The sequence below is a fragment of the Oncorhynchus tshawytscha genome, linkage group LG10 (genome assembly GCF_018296145.1).
Source record: "Oncorhynchus tshawytscha isolate Ot180627B linkage group LG10, Otsh_v2.0, whole genome shotgun sequence".
Lineage (NCBI taxonomy): Eukaryota > Metazoa > Chordata > Actinopteri > Salmoniformes > Salmonidae > Oncorhynchus > Oncorhynchus tshawytscha.
This window is the reverse complement of record NC_056438.1, coordinates 32050174-32069816: the sequence shown is the minus strand read 5'-3', so window position 1 is coordinate 32069816 and position 19643 is coordinate 32050174. Positions and strand designations below refer to the sequence as shown.

At 43.9% G+C, this 19643-nt stretch overlaps 1 long non-coding RNA gene across 1 annotated transcript; it reads right to left on the bottom strand.

The window, feature by feature from the left end:
- Window positions 1–849: 849 nt before the first annotated feature.
- LOC121847440 lies at window positions 850–4415 on the bottom strand. Its single transcript, XR_006084288.1, has 4 exons — window positions 4194–4415; window positions 3881–4010; window positions 3399–3530; window positions 850–2674 (listed from the first exon to the last, which is right to left on the bottom strand). It is a non-coding gene; the product is annotated as an uncharacterized LOC121847440 (long non-coding RNA).
- Between the last annotated feature and the right edge of the window lie 15228 nt (window positions 4416–19643).

Here is a 19643-nt window from a genome sequence, read left to right as displayed (position 1 = left end):
TCAAATACAATTGAAAATCACATCAAACACTTGTCATCAAAACAGTATCGTGCTTTTAAAGCTCAACTCTCTTATTGATCAATTTGAAGAAAGAAGTTCAATAACAGGTTGGAAAACATGTTCATTGTGGATGTTGTTTCAAAGCCTAAAATAACAAAAGTGCATTCTAAGGTGATGATTAATTTAAAAAAAAAAAACATATGCATAGGGATTTATATGAGCCCGAGACAGAAAAAAATACAGAATTAAAATAATAATTGTGCCATTATAAAATACATAGCCTACCGCATTATACTCAATGCAGATTTTTAAAAATGATTTAAATGTATTTGGTACATTATTGGTTTGGCCTATACTCCTAAATTAAATGATTTTTATGGATCACCTTTGAGTGTGGACTGTATTATTACACACACTGGATGGGCTGGTTACCTTATGCTTCTCTCCAAAGCTTCTATCCATGAGTTTGGGAGAGAACTTATAGGTTGGTAAGGGATGGGCAAGTGGCGGTCCGAGTCCTCCCTTTTGTTGGCCCACGGACAAATTTCACAAAAATTTAATTAAATTGGAGGTATGGATGTGGGTATGCAGCCCCATGAGCCACTGCGGCCCCTCATGATGAGTTCCGTTTTTGTGGCTCCCATCCCCCATCAAAGTTGCCCATCCCTGGTCTAGGCCAGGGGTTCACAAACTTGGAGAACATCCCGCGCCCCCCCTGCACGCATGCACCACGTCTTTTTCTATGGGCACGAGCACTGTTTATGACAGAAACTGTTCACACCCCTCTTGTTGGTGGAGAGAATTTAGCAATTTTATTTCCTGCAATTATACACAATTTGTCATGTGGTGCAAAGCACATTTTGCAGTTTAAAAGCATATTTTCTTGCAATACTATACATTTTGCCATGTCTAATGTTTCTTGTGTAATTTGAGTGACTAAAAAATGAATGGCGCAGAGTGGCGCAGCTGTCTAAGACACTGCATCACAGCGCTAGAGGCATCACTACAGACCCGGGTTAGATCTCGGGCTGTATCACAACCGGCTGTGATCGGGAGTCCGATAGCGCGGTGCACAATTGGCCCAGTGTCATCCGGGTTAGGCGACGGTCTGCCGGGAGGCGCTTTACTTGGCTCATCGCGTTCTAGTGACTCCTTGTGGCTGGCCGGGTGCCTGCAGGCTGACTAGGATGTCAGTTGAATGGCGCTTCCTCCGAAACATTGGTGCGGCTGGCTTCTTGATTAAGCAGACGGGTGCTTAAAAGCCTGGTTTCAGGGGATTAAAGCGGGTGCTAAGAAGCGTGGTTTCGGGGGACGCATCACTCGACCGTCGCCTCCTGAGCCCGCTGGGGAATTGCAGCAATGAGACAAGATCAAAATTGGGGACAAAGAGGGGGGTAAAATACAAAAAATAAATAGACATAAATGAGTGACAAAAAAAATGACAACAATATCTATGGGCTAAAAAACCTAGATAAGAAAACATTAGCTGACATGGGCTAGTTGATTTATGAAAAGTTAGAAATAGCACTCTAAGGTATGCAATGACTAACATGACAAGAGGAACTGATGATACGCTAAACAATTTCAAATTTGCTCCTTGTGCATTCGACTATTACGACTTTCAAGAAAAAGTTTAAAGCTGGACTGTGTTCCATTATTATATATATTTTTTCCATTTGGGAGGTGGGGGACCCCCGTGCCCCCCTTGCTGACCCGTCGCACCCCCCCTAGGGGGCATGTCCCACAGTTTGGGAACCACTGGTCTAGGCAACGCTGTTGGTTCATTGATTGTGCAGAGCGGCTAACGGAGTTATTCTACAATTAAAGTCCATTTGTATTTTGAATAGCCAGGTAATAGGCCATTTTTTATATTTTCCTAATTAATATGCTGACGGATTACCGTTAGCTACACAATATCTCACCACAAGCCATCTACTTCATTAGATTTCGTGCACCAGCTGTTGTTTACAAATATACATAGATCGCCACCCTTGTCTTACCAGAGGCGGCTGTCCTATTCTGCCGATACAGCTTAAACCTGCCAGCTGTATGTTATTCATTTAGTCATTCAGCCATGACTCAGTGAAACATAAGATATTACATTTTTTAATGTCCTGTTGGTAGAATATACAGGATTATAGTTTGTCTATTTTATTATCCAATGATTGAACGTTGGCTAATAGGACCGACGGTAAAGGCAGATTACCCACTCTTTCTCTTGTGAATTATGTGGATGAGGGTAAATCCTGTCTGAAGTAAATCCTTCGCGTCTGACTTTTTAAACATATGTATGAAACATATGTACAAGAGCTAGCAATATCTATACCACAATGTCGTTGTGAGCATACTAGGTATTCTATAGTATACTACAACATCAGTCTAACTGAATAGGGATGTTGTGTTGGTTTAATGTTCCAGAATGTTCTTCAGCTGGTGAACCTTGTCTTGTGTTGGGTCATGGCAGCGGGTTTAGCAGGCTCTGGCGCTGTGGCGATGTTGGCAGGGATGTTGAGTTTGGGAAGCTGTGACTCTGGCTCCTTGTAGACAACTCTCTGGTCCTTTCTTTGCTCCACAGTCAGGTGGACAAGTCTCTCCCTGAAGTAGTGGGTTCTGGGCTCGTACACCTTCTTAACCACCCACCTCTTGCAGAAGATTTGTTTGTACTGCAAGTCTCCTGGAAAGAAACGTAGACTGATCATGTGGATGTGTAAAACATGAAGGCTGATCACGAGGATGTGTAACCATACAAGAAACTTTTGCTGTGACGATACCAGTATTGTAATATTTTTTTCCATGGCAAAAATTAAAACACGAAGCAGGCCGTGTTTTAACTAAACTATTTGTTCCTTTAAAAACCTGCTGTATGTAAAACATTGTGTGCTTTAGCTTGGAAAATAAATACATATGACTCTGGGTGACAACATAATGTTTCCAACAATAGGGCTGTTTTCCTAAAGAAGTTAAATCCGCTTTGTGTTTTGTTTCCTTGCCATGTCACTGACGTATATCGCGATACTAGTATCATCCCGGCCCCACAAGAAACCATGTTCAACTGCAAACAAAAAAGGGTACAGTAGACTGAGGTGTGTGTTTTGTACACTCAGAGTCAATAATGGGAAATTGAGATGGGCTGTTAGCAACAATGTGAAAAGTTTGAGGGGGCTTTGACAGTATAGTTCTGTATTGTTGTGTATGAGCACATACAGTTGTGCTGTTGAGTAGACCAGTACTGTCAACAATAGAGAGAACAGGCTAAAAGAGTATACTATACTCTACTATATGCCTCCATGCCAAATATCTGCAAGGGTGTGAAAAGTTTGAGGAGCACTTGGCTTGTAGACATTTTATTGTATTGGTGATTTTGTTTTCTCAAGAGGGTATTGTGCTCTCATAAATACCTTTGGCTGTACCGGCTTGTTTCCGAGTCAGATTATGTTGAGCTTGAGTTTGTTCCCAGCTGAAAGCTTTCATCCAATGGGTCTACTGTTAAAGCTGGTGGAGAGGTTGTCATCATCAGCAGCAGGATTAGTCTGTAGGACACAGTAATTAGTCAGTGATTAGCCAATATTTGACTACTCTGTCCCCATCAATACACACTCAAACAAGGTACTACATCCACCTCATGTCAATAGATCATGCATACTAACCTTCACACACAGTACCCACATCTAACAGACATTAGTCAGTCACCCACACCATCCCCTCCTTGCTAATACCTTCCTTTATGCATGAACAATCAACTAATCCTCCATAATACAGAGAAAACTACAGAAGTTGTAGCCTACTTGTAAATACAACAACAAGGACCATGTTTATGCCTAGCTCCTGTATATGTATTTGTTAATCATATAATCATGGGAGATTTAGAAAGATGACTTACACTAGTTCCTGGTGCTGAGCTTGATGTTGATGCTGCTGCAGATGTTGATTGAATCGGACTCGAAATAGAACTCATAGCCACCTTTGCCTCTGCGGTTAGATACGGTCCGGTAGGCTGCCGCTAATGTAACCTAACAAAGCTAACGTTAGCTTGCAAACTTAAAAATCACATCGCAAGACAGCAGCTGACTAATTACATTGATTTGCTCTGGAATGTCAGCAAGCATATTATGAAAGCTAGTGAGCTCTATTTTGGTTTACATAAACAGATGTAGTTCACTAGCTAGTTAGGTACGTAACGTTAGCTACGTTACCTCAGCTCGATTTATTTTCTGCTGCACTTATGTTGGCTGATGGATGCCTTCCTCTTTGAAGTGAAGGGGAAATCGATGGAATAGCATGACTTTTCAACGTTCGGTGACCTGGCATCAGTTTCAAAATCCTCTGGTTGAAAGTGCATTTTCACCTTCACGGGCAATACTAACTATGTCCTGAAATCGCTATGAATTATGGATATTGCGGTTTGCTTACAACCAGGAAATGTAGATGGCCGGTTTCTACCGGTGAGATGCAGAAACTGTCGTATTTGCGTGTACAGCAGTGAGAAAATTATCAATTTTTTTACGAGAATTGTTAATAACATATTAGTGCCTTCTGAAAGTATTCATACCCCTTGACTTTATAACACTTTTTGTTGTGATACAACCTAAAATGAAAATGGATTGAATTGAGATTTTTTTATACTGGCCTACACACATTACCCATAATGTACAAGTAGAATTATGTTTTGGTCTTTTTTAAAACAAATTAATAAAAATGAAAGTTTTGATTCAGTAAGTATGCAACCCTTTTGCAGGTAGCCTAGTGGTTAGAGCGTTGGACTAGTCACAAGTTCAAACCCCTGAGCTGACAAGGTACAAATCTGTCGTTCTGCCCCTGAACAGGCAGTTAACCCACTGTTCCTAGACTGTGATTGAAAATAAGAATTTGTTCTTAACTGACTTGCCTGGTTAAATAAAGGTAACATGGACTCACTCTGTGAGCAATAGGTGTTTAACATTATTTATTTTTTATGTCTACCTCATCTCTGTACCTCACAAATACCTCACAAATACAATTATCTGTAAGGTTCCCAGTACACCCAATACACCCAGTCACTACAAAGATACAGGTGTCCGCACGGGGATTTCACCATGAGGCCAAAGGTGACTTTAAAACAGTCACAGAGTTTAATGGCTTTGATAGGAGAACATGGAGGGTGGATCAAAAACATTGTAGTTACTCCACAATACTAACCTAATTGACAGAGTGAAAAGGAAGCCTTTATAGAATGGTATTATTCCAAAACATGCATCATGTTTGCAACAAGGCACTAAAGTAATACTACAAAGAATGTGGCAAAGCAATTCACTTTTTGTCCTTCAAAGTGTTAAGTTTGGGGCAAATCCAATACAACACATTACTTTGTGTTTTAGGTTTATGACTAGAGTCCAAGTACTAATTGTCACTATTTTTGTCACAAACAGAATTCTACCCACAGAATTGTTTATCTCCTCCAATTATTTGTTTATTTGTTTACCTGTTGTGATAATGCTCTCTAATTGACTGGGACTACCTCATGTCATACCAGTTGGAAAACCCCTCTGCGCTGGATCTGATTTAATTGAATATGATTTCTAATTTAAACTCCAGTATTCATAAAGTGCTCTGAAAAACACACGCTTGAAACCCTAAAAGTGCAGGTCAAGTTCACCCGTACGAATGGATCAATCAATTATAGGCTAGGTATTGTCAGTTACTTTCTATTTCCTACATTTTACTTTTAAACCCATTACTGAAATGGGGCCTCTTGAAACACGTTGGATATGGCATTTGAAAATAAATAAATAACATGCTAAATGGCTCTCGGGTGCCCTCGAAACGTTTTAACACTGTTTTCATAATGCATTTGCAGGTTTGTTTATTATTCATATCATCATAAATCGACAATCATCAGTGCGTGCTTAAGTGCCTGGGCACGTCCATTTACCTTAATACGATTTGGGCTAGCTGCTCCATGATTGTTCAGTGCTCTGCGTCACTTTCTACAGCCCATTAGTGCATTAACCACTAGGCACTAGGTAGGTAACCAAGTTATTCAATTTCCGGATAAAGTTTCAGCACAAAACTAGCTGTTGTATGTGTCTATATGTTACTTCACAGTTTTTGTGTTACCTTGTTTTTAGAGATGATTTCAAATCTAGCTCTTCTATGTTGAATATATTGGAAATATAGATGATATTTCTATGGTTATAACTACCTACAATATTTTAGATACTAACAAATGAGCCAGAAGGGTGATATAAAATATAGAATTTTCAATACAGGTGTCTCTTTTGATCAAGTAAGTTCTATTCATTTTGAAAGTGGAGGAAGACTTAACTTGCCTATCTTTAATAGTATGTCTGTATGGAAGTGTTTTTTTTTCTCCAGGCTCAGGTCCCATGATGCTCTCGCTCTGCTGCTATTTGACTAAGGTTTTGTCCATCAGACCTTTATTAGTTTAGATAGCAACTGATGTGCTGGAAATGAATAAGAAACAGATACTGGAAAGGTCATGAGTCAAATTAAAATCTGAATATATTTGTTTCTGTAAATGATATTGCTTGGTGTTTTTAATTATTTATGGGTGAATTGAGCTGTACCTTTCCGACTGGTTATTGACAGACTATCCAATGACCCATATAGTGGTAACTGCCAACTTAATGGAAACACTTGAGTAAATGAGGGATGCAAAGTATATTGAAAGCAGGTGCATCCACACAGGTGTGTTTCCTGAGTCAAGTAATTAACATCATGCTTAGGGTCATGTATAAAAATGCTGGGCAGGCCATTATTTTGGCTACCATGGCCATGCCCCCATAGGATGACAATGCCCCCATCCACAGGGCACGAGTGGTCACTGAATGGTTTCATGAACATGAAAACGATGTAAGCCATGGCGGTCACCAGATTTCAACCGAATTGAACACTCAGGGAGATTCTGGAAGGGTGCCTAAGTCAACGCTGTCCACGACCATCAACAAAACACCAAATGCTGGATTTTTTTGTGGAAGACTGGTTTTGCAACCATCCAATAGAGTTCCAGATACTTGTATAATCTATTCCAAGGCGCATTGAAGCTGTTCTGGCTCATGGTGGCCCAACACGCCATTAAGACACTTTATGTTGGTTTTTCCATTATTTTGAAAATAAATATGAATGAATTACATCAAATAATAACGTGAATCAATTCATTAGGCTCTAATCTATGGATTTTACATCTCCTTCGCATAGAGTTAATCAGGCTGTTGATTGTGGCCTGTGGAATGTTGTCCCATTCCTCTTCAATGGCTGCACGAAGTTGCTGGATATTGGCGGGACCTGGAACATGCTGTTGTACATGTCACTCCAGAGCATCCCAAACATGCTCAATGGGTGACATGTCTGGACAGTATGCAGGCCATGGAAGAACTGGGACATTTTCAGCTTCCAGGAATAGTGTACAGGTCCTTGCAACAATCATGCTGAAACATGAGGTGATGGCGGTGGATGAATGTCACGACAATGGGGCTCAGGATCTCATCACGGTATCTCTGTGCATTCAATTTGCCATTGATAAAATGCAATTGTGTTCATTGTCGGTATCATATACCTGCCCATACCATAACCCCACCACCACCATGGAGTTCACAACGCTGCCATCAGCAAACCGTTCACCCACACGACCCCATACACGCTGGCTGCCATCTGCCCGGTACAGTTGAAACCGGGTTTCATTCATGAAGAGCACACTTCTCCAGCAGGCGAGTGGCCATTGAAGGTGAGCATTTTCCCACTGAAGACAGTTACAACGCCGAACTGCAGTCAGGTCAAGACCCTGGTGAGGTGAGGAAGGCGAGCAAGCAGATGAGCGCCTTTCTGAAATGGTTTCTGATAGTTTGTGCAGAATTTCTTCGGTTGTGTATACCAACAGTTTCATCAGCTGTCCAGGTGGCTGGTCTCAGATGATACCGCAGGTGAGAAAACCGGATGTGGAGGTCCTGGGCTGGCGTGGTTACACGTGGTCTGGGGTTGTGAGGCCAGTTGGACGAACTTCCGAATTCTCTAAAATGAAGTTGGACGTGGCTTTTGGTAGAGAAATTAACATTTAATTATTTGGCAACAGCTCTTGTGGACATTCCTGCAGTCAGCATGCCAATTGCACACTCCCTAAAAACTTGAGACATCTGTGACATTGTGTTGTGTGACAAAACTATACATTTTGCATTTCAGCTTCTTGATATGCCACACCTGTCAGGTGGATGTATTATCTTGGCAAAGGAGAAATGCTCACTAGCAGGGATGTTAACAAATTTGTGTTAAAAATTAAGAGAAATACGTTTTTTGTGAGTATGGAACATTTCTGTGATCTTTTGTTTCAGCTCATGAAACATGGGACCAACACTTTACATGTTGCATTTATATTTTTGTTCAGTGTAGTTCAGTCTAGTCAAAATTACATCCCTGCAGCAAAACCACCTGTCTTGTCTGAAATAATCCAATACATTTTTTTTACACCATTCCCGCTATTGATATAGGGCCCTCAAACTCAACTCTGAACCTCAAATCCAGTTCCACTGCATTTCTTTATTCTTCCCCTCTAATCAAGGACTGATTTAGACCTTGGACAGCAGGTGTGTGCAATTAATTATTAGGTAGAGCCGAAAACCAGCAAACTCCGGACCTCGTAGGGTATGAGTTGAGTACCCCAGATATAGTGTACCATTAGGTGAAGAATAGGGAGATGTCGATTTGTGGAGTGTTTCTTTGGAAAACGTCTCTTTTTTTGCATCATGGTCTGTCACTCCGCTCCACCAGTGTATTCCACACAGCAATAATAAATTATATCCTTTTGCTTCCTCCGGCATTTCCAAACTAAATTAACACTTTATTTTCTCCTCCCTCAGATGAAATTAAACCAATATGGCTCTTCTGCAGGATCAGGGCCTGTACGATTCCCAGCCTCAGTAAAGTGTTAATCCAAACCACAGCAGCCTGATAGCCTTACAGCTTCTCTTCATAAACGTAGCCTTTCAATTGTAAGAGTGTTAGCTAGCTAAAAAACAAGCAGGTGATTCTTGGTGTCACAAGCTATTGGCTCTGCTACTGGTCTCCACAACCACTGGCTCTCTTTTATTCAACAGTCTCAACTCCCTCTCTCTCTCTCTCTCTCTCTCTCTCCACCATTCCAAATGAGACAGGATGGCTGGTTGGAGGGTCAATCTCTTGGGTTCTTATTTGCCTGTAATTGAATTCCAAGGGTCAGATCAAATGCATTGCTCTCCTCTGACAGCTCGAATAACCTCTTAGGGAGCAGGGGAAAAACCTAAGGAGATTCCCTTAGGGAGAAGGAAATATTACATCTGATGGATCTAATATAGGGAGTGAATTTACATGTCTAGGTGTCTTTTTACCTCACCAAGGAGTTGTTAGGTCAGCTGAAATTGATGGATAGCATAATAGAGGATGACTTGAGATTCAACTCAAGATGCAGACTGCTAAAACCCTAGTGGCTGTGTTTGTGAGTGCATGTGTATGTGTGCACGTGTGGTAATGTGTCCGTGAATGTACCTATGCGTAAGTGTTTGTATGCGAATGTGGGATGCTAAATGTTGCTGTGGGAGTTTGTTGAATCAATTTCTCTCCATTCATTAAGTGCTCCACTCTGTAGATACATTCTCTCCCATGCCTCTGTGCACGTTTGATCCCTTAAAACCCAGGGTACTAACTCACCGCATCAGCCACCATCACCATAGAGACAGGATCAGCCCGGCACCAGGAAATAGTACCTGGGATCAGCATCAAAATGGTGGGGGCCTTAACTTCCTGCCTGGGTGTGATGTGTAACTGTTGGCTCCCACATTAGCAAGGCATGATCACATGGGTGAATAGATTGGTTAAATAAACAGGCAGAGATGGCGTGCTTTGTTGGACGTTGCATCAGCAAGCAGCTCAAAGTTAATTAAACATATGAAAGCTCTGACGGTTGGTCTCAAGGTGTGTAACTAAGGCATTAAGTTTAAAAACTCAATCTAATTTTTATGTTTTGAACAAGACCTCTTGTTTTCTCTATCTGCCTTGACAGACATTGAACAGGCTGTTCTTTCTTTTCTCTCACAGCCACAATTAATTCCCCCTTCAGAACTTGAAGTGTATTCCTTCCATCGGCAAGTATTTTCGAAAAACATGCATTTTAACCGAAGAGATCTAGCTCGGCCCCAGATTGAATAGACGACGACGCACAACATCTAAATAGGGCTGGCAACCTCCTTTTCTTGTTCGCCCCTGAAAATCCTCCCTCTTCTGTATTAATGGCCACATGCAAGTTTAAAAGCATTCCAATCAATGAGACTGAGCTCTATTATAGGGCCCTCCTTTCAGGAAGCAGAGCTGAAATATACATTTTCATTACACGGAGCAAATTGCGGCGTGCGCACACTCACTCGGCCACCCTGTATTAAAATCAGAGTTGTATTGCCTGTATGAGAGAGGAGAAAGAAAAGAAAAGCTATTGAGAGGTAGCTAGTGGGAGCCAGGAAGAGAATATACTTTTTTTCTCTAGCTTGTTTTTCTTCGGTGTGCTAATAGCTGTTTAAGGTTGTGCTTGTAGTGTGTGGAAGACATGTGGCAGATGATGATGGACCTAGGAGGGTGTCACAGCAGAAATGACGCCTCATTATAATTGGAGTCTGAGCCTCGTTAAGACCGGGGCACTACATGCAGCGGGTTTATTATCCAAATTCCAGTTCAACCAAATATTCAGAGACCTCCGATTTCAAAGAGTAAAAAAAAAAAATCCCAAATCAAGACTAAACTGTGTACTCAAACAGAGAGACATTTGAAAACCTAAAAAGTGTTGCTCTGCAGGGAGTGGAGGAAGGCTGCCATCAAACTTCTCTATACAATCACTCCAGAATAGTGCTTCTTTAATTAGATAGGTGTTAGGCGATGTGAAAGCTCAGTGTGAATGTGGTATAAAGAAGTCTTCTTAAAGCCAAGCTGTTCAAGAATACCTGTCACCAAGTGAGAGTGTGTGTGTGTGTGTGTGGTATTTTAGGAGAGGTGGCGTACTGGTTAATTATTTGACTGAAAAGAAAATCAACCCTTCAATGTCTCCACACTCCATTGAGTATGTTTTTAATGGATTTTTTCCCTCCTCTTTTTCTCTCTTTGTGATCCAAAAATCTCCATTAAGCATAATTATATGTGGCTGAGTTTTCAATTTCTTTACTTCCAGCAACAAATATTAATGAATCCAATTTGTAGCACTTTCAATAAACTTTAGATTGCCTTTGGTAATTGTCAATTAGTGCAAAATAAATTACAACTGCAATTATCATTGTGCCGTTCAAATATATACTGTAAGTGGAAAAAACGACATGTAGTTAAAGGCTTGTCTCATAGACAAGACATAACGTAGTAAACAACATTTCGGGACACTGAAATTTGTATGATATGTTACTTTTGGTATGGTTACAAAAGACAGAAGCCCACTGAGCAAAAACTAGTTGAATCAACATTGTTTCCACATAATTTCAGCATTTCAGTAGGTGTATAACCTAAGATTCTAGCAACCCAGGGGTTGTGTGTTCAAATCTCATCATGGTCAACTTTAGCATTTTAGCTAATTAGCAACATTGCAACCACTTACTACTTTTGAGCTACTTTGCATTTTACCTAACACTTCCCCTATCCTTAATGAACCCTTTAACCTAACTCTAAATTTAGCGTCAGCCTCCTATCCATTTAGCTAATGTTAGCCACAACAAATTGGAATTCGTAACATATCATACGCATTGTAAATTCATAAAACATTGTAAGAATTGCAATTTGTAACATATCATACACATTGTAATTCATAACATATCACACAAAATGGATGATGAACATCCACAAATGAATATATATGTAACGGTTTTCTAGTGGTGATGAAGGAGAGTCGGACCAAACTGCAGCGTGTCGATTGCGATCCATATTTATTAAACAAAACGTAAACACGACTAAACACTAAACACTACAAAACAATAAACGTAATGAAAACCGAAAACAGCCTATCTAGTGCAAACTAACAGAGAGTACAAGACACTAAGGACAATCACCCACGACAAACTCAAAGAATATGACTGCCTAAATATGGTTCCCAATCAGAGACAACGATAAGCACCTGCCTCTGATTGAGAACCACTCCAGACAGCCATAGACTTTGCTAGACAACCCACTAAGCTACAATCCCAATACCACCACCAAAACCCCAAGACAAACACACCACAATTACAAAAACCCCATGCCACACCCTGGCCTGACCAAATACATAAAGATAAACACAAAATACTTTGACCAGGGCGTGACAGAACCCCCTAAGGTGCGGACTCCCGAACGCACCTCAAAACAATAGGGAGGGTCCGGGTGGGCGTCTGTCCATGGTGGCGGCTCCGGCGCGGGACGTGGACCCCACTCATTTAATGTCTTAGTCCCCTCTCCCTTCGTCCCTGGATAGTCCACCCTCGCCGCCGACCATGGCCTAGTAGTCCTCACCCAGAACCCCACTGGACTGAGGAGCAGATCGGGACTGAAGGACAGCTCGTGACAGAGGCAGCTCGGGACTGAGGGGAAGCTCAGGAGTGAGAGAAAGCTCAGGAGTGAGAGGAAGCTCAGGAGTGAGAGGAAGCTCAGGAGTGAGAGGAAGCTCAGGAGTGAGAGGAAGCTCAGGAGTGAGAGGAAGCTCAGGAGTGAGAGGAAGCTCAGGAGTGAGAGGAAGCTCAGGCAGGAGAGGAAGCTACCAGCTCCTGGCTGGCTGGTGGCTCAGGAGATCCTGGCTGACTGGCAGATCCTGGCTGACTGGCAGATCTGGAAGAGGCTGGTTGACTGGCAGATCTGGAAGAGTCCTGGCTGACTGGCAGATCTGGAAGAGTCTGGCTGACTGGCAGATCTGGAAGAGTCTGGTTGACTGGCAGATCTGGAAGAGTCTGGTTGACTGGCAGATCTGGAAGAGTCTGGTTGACTGGCAGATCTGGAAGAGTCTGGTTGACTGGCAGATCTGGAAGAGTCGGGTTGACTGGCAGATCTGGAAGAGTCGGGTTGACTGGCAGATCTGGAAGAGTCTGGTTGACTGGCAGATCTGGAAGAGTCTGGTTGACTGGCAGATCTGGAAGAGTCTGGTTGACTGGTAGATCTGGAAGAGTCTGGCTGACTGGCAGATCTGGAAGAGTCTGGCTGACTGGCAGATCTGGAAGAGTCTGGCTGACTGGCAGATCTGGCGGCGAAGCAGACTGGCTGCGCTGGCAGACTGGCGGCGCTGGGCAGACTGGCGGCGCTGGGCAGACTGGCGGCGGGCAGACTGGCGGTGCTGGGCAGACTGACGACGCTGGGCAGACTGGCGACGCTGGGCAGACTGGCGATGCTGGGCAGACTGGCGACGCTGGGCAGACTGGCGACGCTGGGCAGACTGGCGATGCTGGGCAGACTGGCGATGCTGGGCAGACTGGCGACGCTGGGCAGACTGGCGACGCTGGGCAGACTGGCGACGCTGGGCAGACTGGGGGCACTGGCGGCGCTGGGCAGACTGGCGGCACTAGCTGCTCCATATAGGCTGACAGCTCTGGCGGCTTCTTACAGACTGACCGCTCTGGCGGCTCCGTGCTGACTGGCAGCTCCTTGCAGACTGGCAGCTCCTTACAGACTGACAGCTCCGTGCAGACTGACAGCTCCGTGCAGACTGACAGCTCCTTGCAGACTGGCAGCTCCATGCAGACTGGCAGCTCCATGCAGACTGGCAGCTCCATGCAGACTGGCTGCTCTATGCAGACTGACAGCTCTGGCTGCTTCATGCAGACTGACATCTCTGGCTGCTCCATGTAGACTGGCTGCTTCATGCAGACTGGCAGCTCGGGCTGCTTCATGTAGACTGACAGCTCTGGCTGCTCCATGCGGACAGACAGCTCTGGCTGCTCCATGTAGACTGACTGCTTCATGCAGACTGGCAGCTTGGGCTGCTTCATGTAGACTGACAGCTCTGGCTGCTCCATGCAGACTGACAGCTCTGACTGTTCCATGCAGACTGACAGCTCTGGCTGCTTCATGCAGACTGGCAGCTCTGGCTGCTCCATGTAGACTGGCTGCTTCATGCAGACTGGCAGCTCGGGCTGCTTCATGTAGACTGACAGCTCTGGCTGCTCCATGCGGACTGACAGCTCTGGCTGCTCCATGTAGACTGGCTGCTTCATGCAGACTGGCAGCTCGGGCTGCTTCATGTAGACTGACAGTTCTGGCTGCTCCATGCAGACTGACAGCTCTGACTGTTCTATGCGGACTGACAGCTCTGGCTGCTCCATGCAGGCTGGCAGCTCTGGCTTCTCCATGCAGGCTGGCAGCTCTGGCTGCGCTGAACAGGCGGGAGACTCCGGCAGCGTAGGAGAGGAGAAAGGCTCTGGCTGCGCTAAACAGGCGGGAGGCTCCGGCAGCGCTGTAGAGGAGAAAGGCTCTGGCTGCGCTAAACAGGCGAGGCACACTGAAGGCCTGGTGCGTGGTGCTGGAACTGGTGGTACTGGATCGAGGACACGCACAGGAAGCCTGGTGCGGGGAGCTGCTACCGGAGGGCTGGGGTGTGGAGGTGGTACTGGATAGACCGGACCGTGCAGGCGCACTGGAGCTCTTGAGCACCGAGCCTGCCCAACCTTACCTGGTTGAATGCTCTCGGTTGCCCTGCCAGTGCGGCGAGGTGGAATAGCCTGCACTGGGCTATGCAGGCGAACCGGAGACACCGAGCGCAAGGCTGGTGCCATGTAAGCCGGCCCAAGGAGACGCACTGGGGACCAGATGCGTAGAGCCGGCTTCATGGCATTTGGCTCGACGCTCAATCTAGCCCGGCCGATACGCGGAGCTGGAATATACCGAACCGGGCTGTGCACCCGTACTGGAGACACCGTGCGCTCCACAGCATAACACGGTGCCTGCCCGGTCTCTCCAGCCCCCCGGTGAGCACAGGGAGTTTGCGCAGGTCTCCTACCTGGCATAGCCATACTCCCTGTAAGCCCCCCCCCAAGAAATTTTTGGGGCTGACTCTCGGGCTTCGCTCTGCGCCGCCGTGTTTTCCTTTTCGACTCCATTCGCCTATAGCCTTCTTCGCACTGCTCAAGCGAATCCCATGCGGGCTCCTGCACTCTCTCTGGGTCGGCCGCCCACCTGTCGATTTCTTCCCACGTCGTATACTCCATGCCATTGCTGTCCATAACGTCCTCCTTTGTCCATTTCTCCAGGTGGTGCAACCTCTCCCACTGTAGCTGCTGCTGCTCCTGCTGCTGCTGCCTCTGTTGCCTCTTCTCCTGTTGCACCTTTGGGCGGCTACACTCCCCTGGTTTAGCCCAGGGTCCTCTCCCGTCGAGGATTTCCTCCCATGTCCAGAAATCCTTATTTAGCATCTCCTTCTTCGGCTTCTCCTGCCTGTTGACACGCCGCTTGGTCCGTTGGTGGTGGGTGATTCTGTAACGGTTTTCTAGTGGTGATGAAGGAGAGTCGGACCAAACTGCAGCGTGTCGATTGCGATCCATATTTATTAAACAAAACGTAAACACGACTAAACACTAAACACTAAAAACAATAAACGTAATGAAAACCGAAAACAGCCTATCTAGTGCAAACTAACAGAGAGTACAAGTAAGACACTAAGGACAATCACCCACGACAAACTCAAAGAATATGACTGCCTAAATATGGTTCCCAATCAGAGACAACGATAAGCACCTGCCTCTGATTGAGAACCACTCCAGACAGCCATAGACTTTGCTAGACAACCCACTAAGCTACAATCCCAATACCACCACCAAAACCCCAAGACAAACACACCACAATTACAAAAACCCCATGCCACACCCTGGCCTGACCAAATACATAAAGATAAACACAAAATACTTTGACCAGGGCGTGACAATATACTGTACCAAATGTAACATATCATACTAATTTGAGTGTCCCTGATTTTAATTTACTATGTTAGGTCTACCCCTGAGTCCAGGTTATGTTAAGAACTAGAGTTTTTATTCAAGGTTACATTCCCCCCCTCTCTTCACAAGGTTCAGTTCAAATAAAAATGATTCTGTGAATTTGTATTTGAACCGAGCATCAATGTTTGCAACAGGCTTTCTCTGGGCATGTAACTATCAGTTCAATTTCAATTATATTCCAACACACATATTAATATACATTACCTTAACACGTCATTTATAGTAGCAGGCCCACCGGGGGTATAAGATACATCAGAGAGGCACTATGTATATGATTTGCATGCTGCAGTGCCATTTCACTGTTCAGTGTAGAGTGTAGAATAATCTCAAGTGATTTTCCAGCCAGTGACCTTGTGTGCTGATTTGAAATTATATTCTCTCCATAGGTAGATACTGCAAACTTGTTATTAATCACGACCCAGTGTGCAGTTAAAATGTTACTTATTTAAAGAGGCTTAAATCACTGTGCAGGCATGTCATATTAAAATTCATTGGTACTGTACAATGTCACAGAATCATATTCTACTAGATAGCCATTGACTTTTGTGATGCACTTAACCTCTTTACTTCAGTGCAAAACAAACAGTAGCATTGCTGCTACTATGGCCAAAGACATGCCAGTCTCATGATGCAAACATAGTAAATCCAATAACACACACACACACACACACACACACACACACACACACACACACACACACACACGTTTTAGTGACACCTCACTGAGCCAAAGAGAGGCACAGAGAGAGCTTGGTAGGAGATACATATGCCACACCAGGTAACTTGCACCCCCTACTGTTGAGACTCAGCTGCATTGTGCCTGGCCAATTTCACAGTCCCCCTTGGTTGTGTGTGTGTGTGTGTGTGTGTGTGTGTGTGTGTGTGTGTGTGTGTGTGTGTGTGTGTGTGTGTGTGTGTGTGTGTGTGTGTGTGTGTGTGCGTGTGTGTGTGTGTGTGCGCTCGCGTGTGCGTGTGTGAGCATTAGGTAGGTATACAGATTCGTCTCTATGCCTGCGGTGTAGGAGACACAGTGGCTGCTCTGGTCAACCAAGTGTTTCCATATAATTGTAGCAGTTTAAACACCACTGAGACGTATAATGGAATCTCTCTCTCGCTCTCTAAATGTCAGTTGTTTTTACCCAAAAAAATCACTTAGTTCTAAAACCACTGGAAAAACAAAACTACACACCTTTTTTCCCTAGAGTTTACATTTACAGTATGGCCCATCATTTGACACTTTTCCAGTGTTACAGACCAAAAACAATGAGCAGGAAGTCACATTTACTGGGCACGGCCAATGGGGAGGGCCATAGTCAATAGTATACAGCCTGGGCACGTCTCAGAAGCTGGATGAATAATGGAATGTAAATAGGGATGGATTTTTGAACAGGGGAAATAATAATAAAAAGTGGCCCATGCTGTTGTAAAAGCTGACAGGGCTAATTCAATTCAGTTTGTGTTTGCTTACGGGGGGGAGGACAGACCTAATAACCTGAGGGAGGTATTACTGATTTCACCCCTTAACCTGTTTTTTAAAAGCATAACTGGATAACAGAGAGACATTAGCAGTTTCAACCCCAATGAGGATTGTCATCAACGGAGTACTTTTGAGCTATTGGAGATTTACCAGGTCAGAATAAAAGCTATTTTATTTGCTTCTCTCTCCTTTCTCTTTGGTTCTTGTGTCTCCATAACAGTCAGAAAAATATAAAGTGCAATGCCAAGCCTTTATTTGCTAGGTGTTCTCCCTTCACTTCTTTGTTTTCATTCAATAGCTATGCATTTAGTCGGACCAAGTAATTCATATCTAGAAGAAAATAAGCACTCACAGACTGGTAAATGAGGAAAGATTACAGGCCTGGCAAATGTGTGGCCTAATGAATGGATAGATTATACAGTTAATAAGGTGTGCTTTGTCAATGAAAAATAACCTGCCACATAGATACAGTGGGGGGGGGGAGTATTTAGTCAGCCACCAATTGTGCAAGTTCACCCACTTAAAAAGATGAGAGAGGCCTGTAATTTTCATCATAGGTACACTTCAACTATGACAGACAAAATGAGAAGAAAAAAAATCCAGAAAATCACATTGTAGGATTTTAATGAATTTATTTGCAAATTATGGTGGAAAATAAGTATTTGGTCACCTACAAACAAGATTTCTGGCTCTCACAGGCCTGTAACTTCTTCTTTAAGAGGCTCCTCTGTCCTCCACTCGTTACCTGTATTAATGGCATCTGTTTGAACTTGTTATCAGTATAAAAGACACCTGTCCACAACCTCAAACAGTCACACTCCAAACTCCACTATGGCCAAGACCAAAGAGCTGTCAAAGCACACCAGACTAAATACTTTTTTGCCCCACTGTATATCTCTGATCTCACAACTTGGCTTTGTCAGCAATTCATTTCTCTCTGTTGATAAGTGTGTGGATGGAGAGAGAGAGAGGGATAGAGGGGTATATAGGGAGAGGGGAGAGGAGGTGGGGTATAGAGGTTGAGGGGAGAAAAAGTTGGTGTAGAAGGAGTGGGAAGAGGGAGAGAGAAAGAATAGAGTGAGAGTGGAGGAGAATAAGAAACAGGAGGGAGAGAGAGGGGTGAGGGAGAGAGAGAAGGGGGGGGAGAGAGAGAGAGAGAGAGAGAGAGAGAGAGAGAGAGAGAGAGAGATAGCAATAGTTGTAATTACAAAGGGAAATTGTTTCCAGGTGATGCCATATCAATCTCGATAGAGTACCTCTGAGAAAATATTTTGACATTTCAGTATTGGAGTTGTTTCTGTTTTCTTCCGTTTGAAATGAGTCATCCAAATTAAACACGCCATTTAAAAAAAGGAGTACCATTAGAGAACAGACATTTTACAGAAATAAATACACTGAAAAGGGAGGGGGGGACTTAAACAATTAAAACAAATATTCGCATCATGTTACTTATCTAATAGAACAGAGAAGGTTTTTGTTAATGGAAGCCTCTCTCATGCAAATTAATTTGAGTGTGGTGTACTAGGGCCATTATTATTTTCTGTTTTTACTGATAACCTTCCGGTGACCTTGAATAAAGCCTGTATGTCTTTGTACGCTGATGATTCAACAGTACACGTTGGCTGAAACAGTAAAATAAATAACTGACAACCTCAACTTAGAGCTCCAGTCAGTTTTAAAATAGGTAACTAGCAAAAGGCTGGTGCAGCACTAAAGCATCATGTTTTGGACAAATCACTCACTCAACACTAAACTTAATTTAGATTATTGAATATTGTGGCGATTGAGCAAATTGAGGAGACTAAACTGCTGGGTTTAACCCTAGATAACAAGCTGTCATGCTCAAAACATATGGACTCCATGGTTGCTAAAATGGGAAGAGGTGTGTCCATCATAGGGCGTTGCTCTGCCTTCTTGACATCTCAGTTGACCAGACAGGTCCTACAGACACTAGTCTTGTCGAACCTGGACTACTGAGCAGCTGTGTGGTCATGTGCAGCGAAGCGGGACATAGGTCAATTGCAGTTGATCCAGAGCAAACCAGCACATATCTCGCTTAGATGTACACGGAGGACAAGTGACAGTAAGATTCATGTCAATATCTCCTGGCTCAAAGTTGAGGAGAGATTGACTGGATCACTATTGTACGAGGTATTGATGTGTTGAAGGTACAAAACTGTCCGTTCGAGCTGTTGGCACACAGTTTGGACACTCATCGGTACAGCACA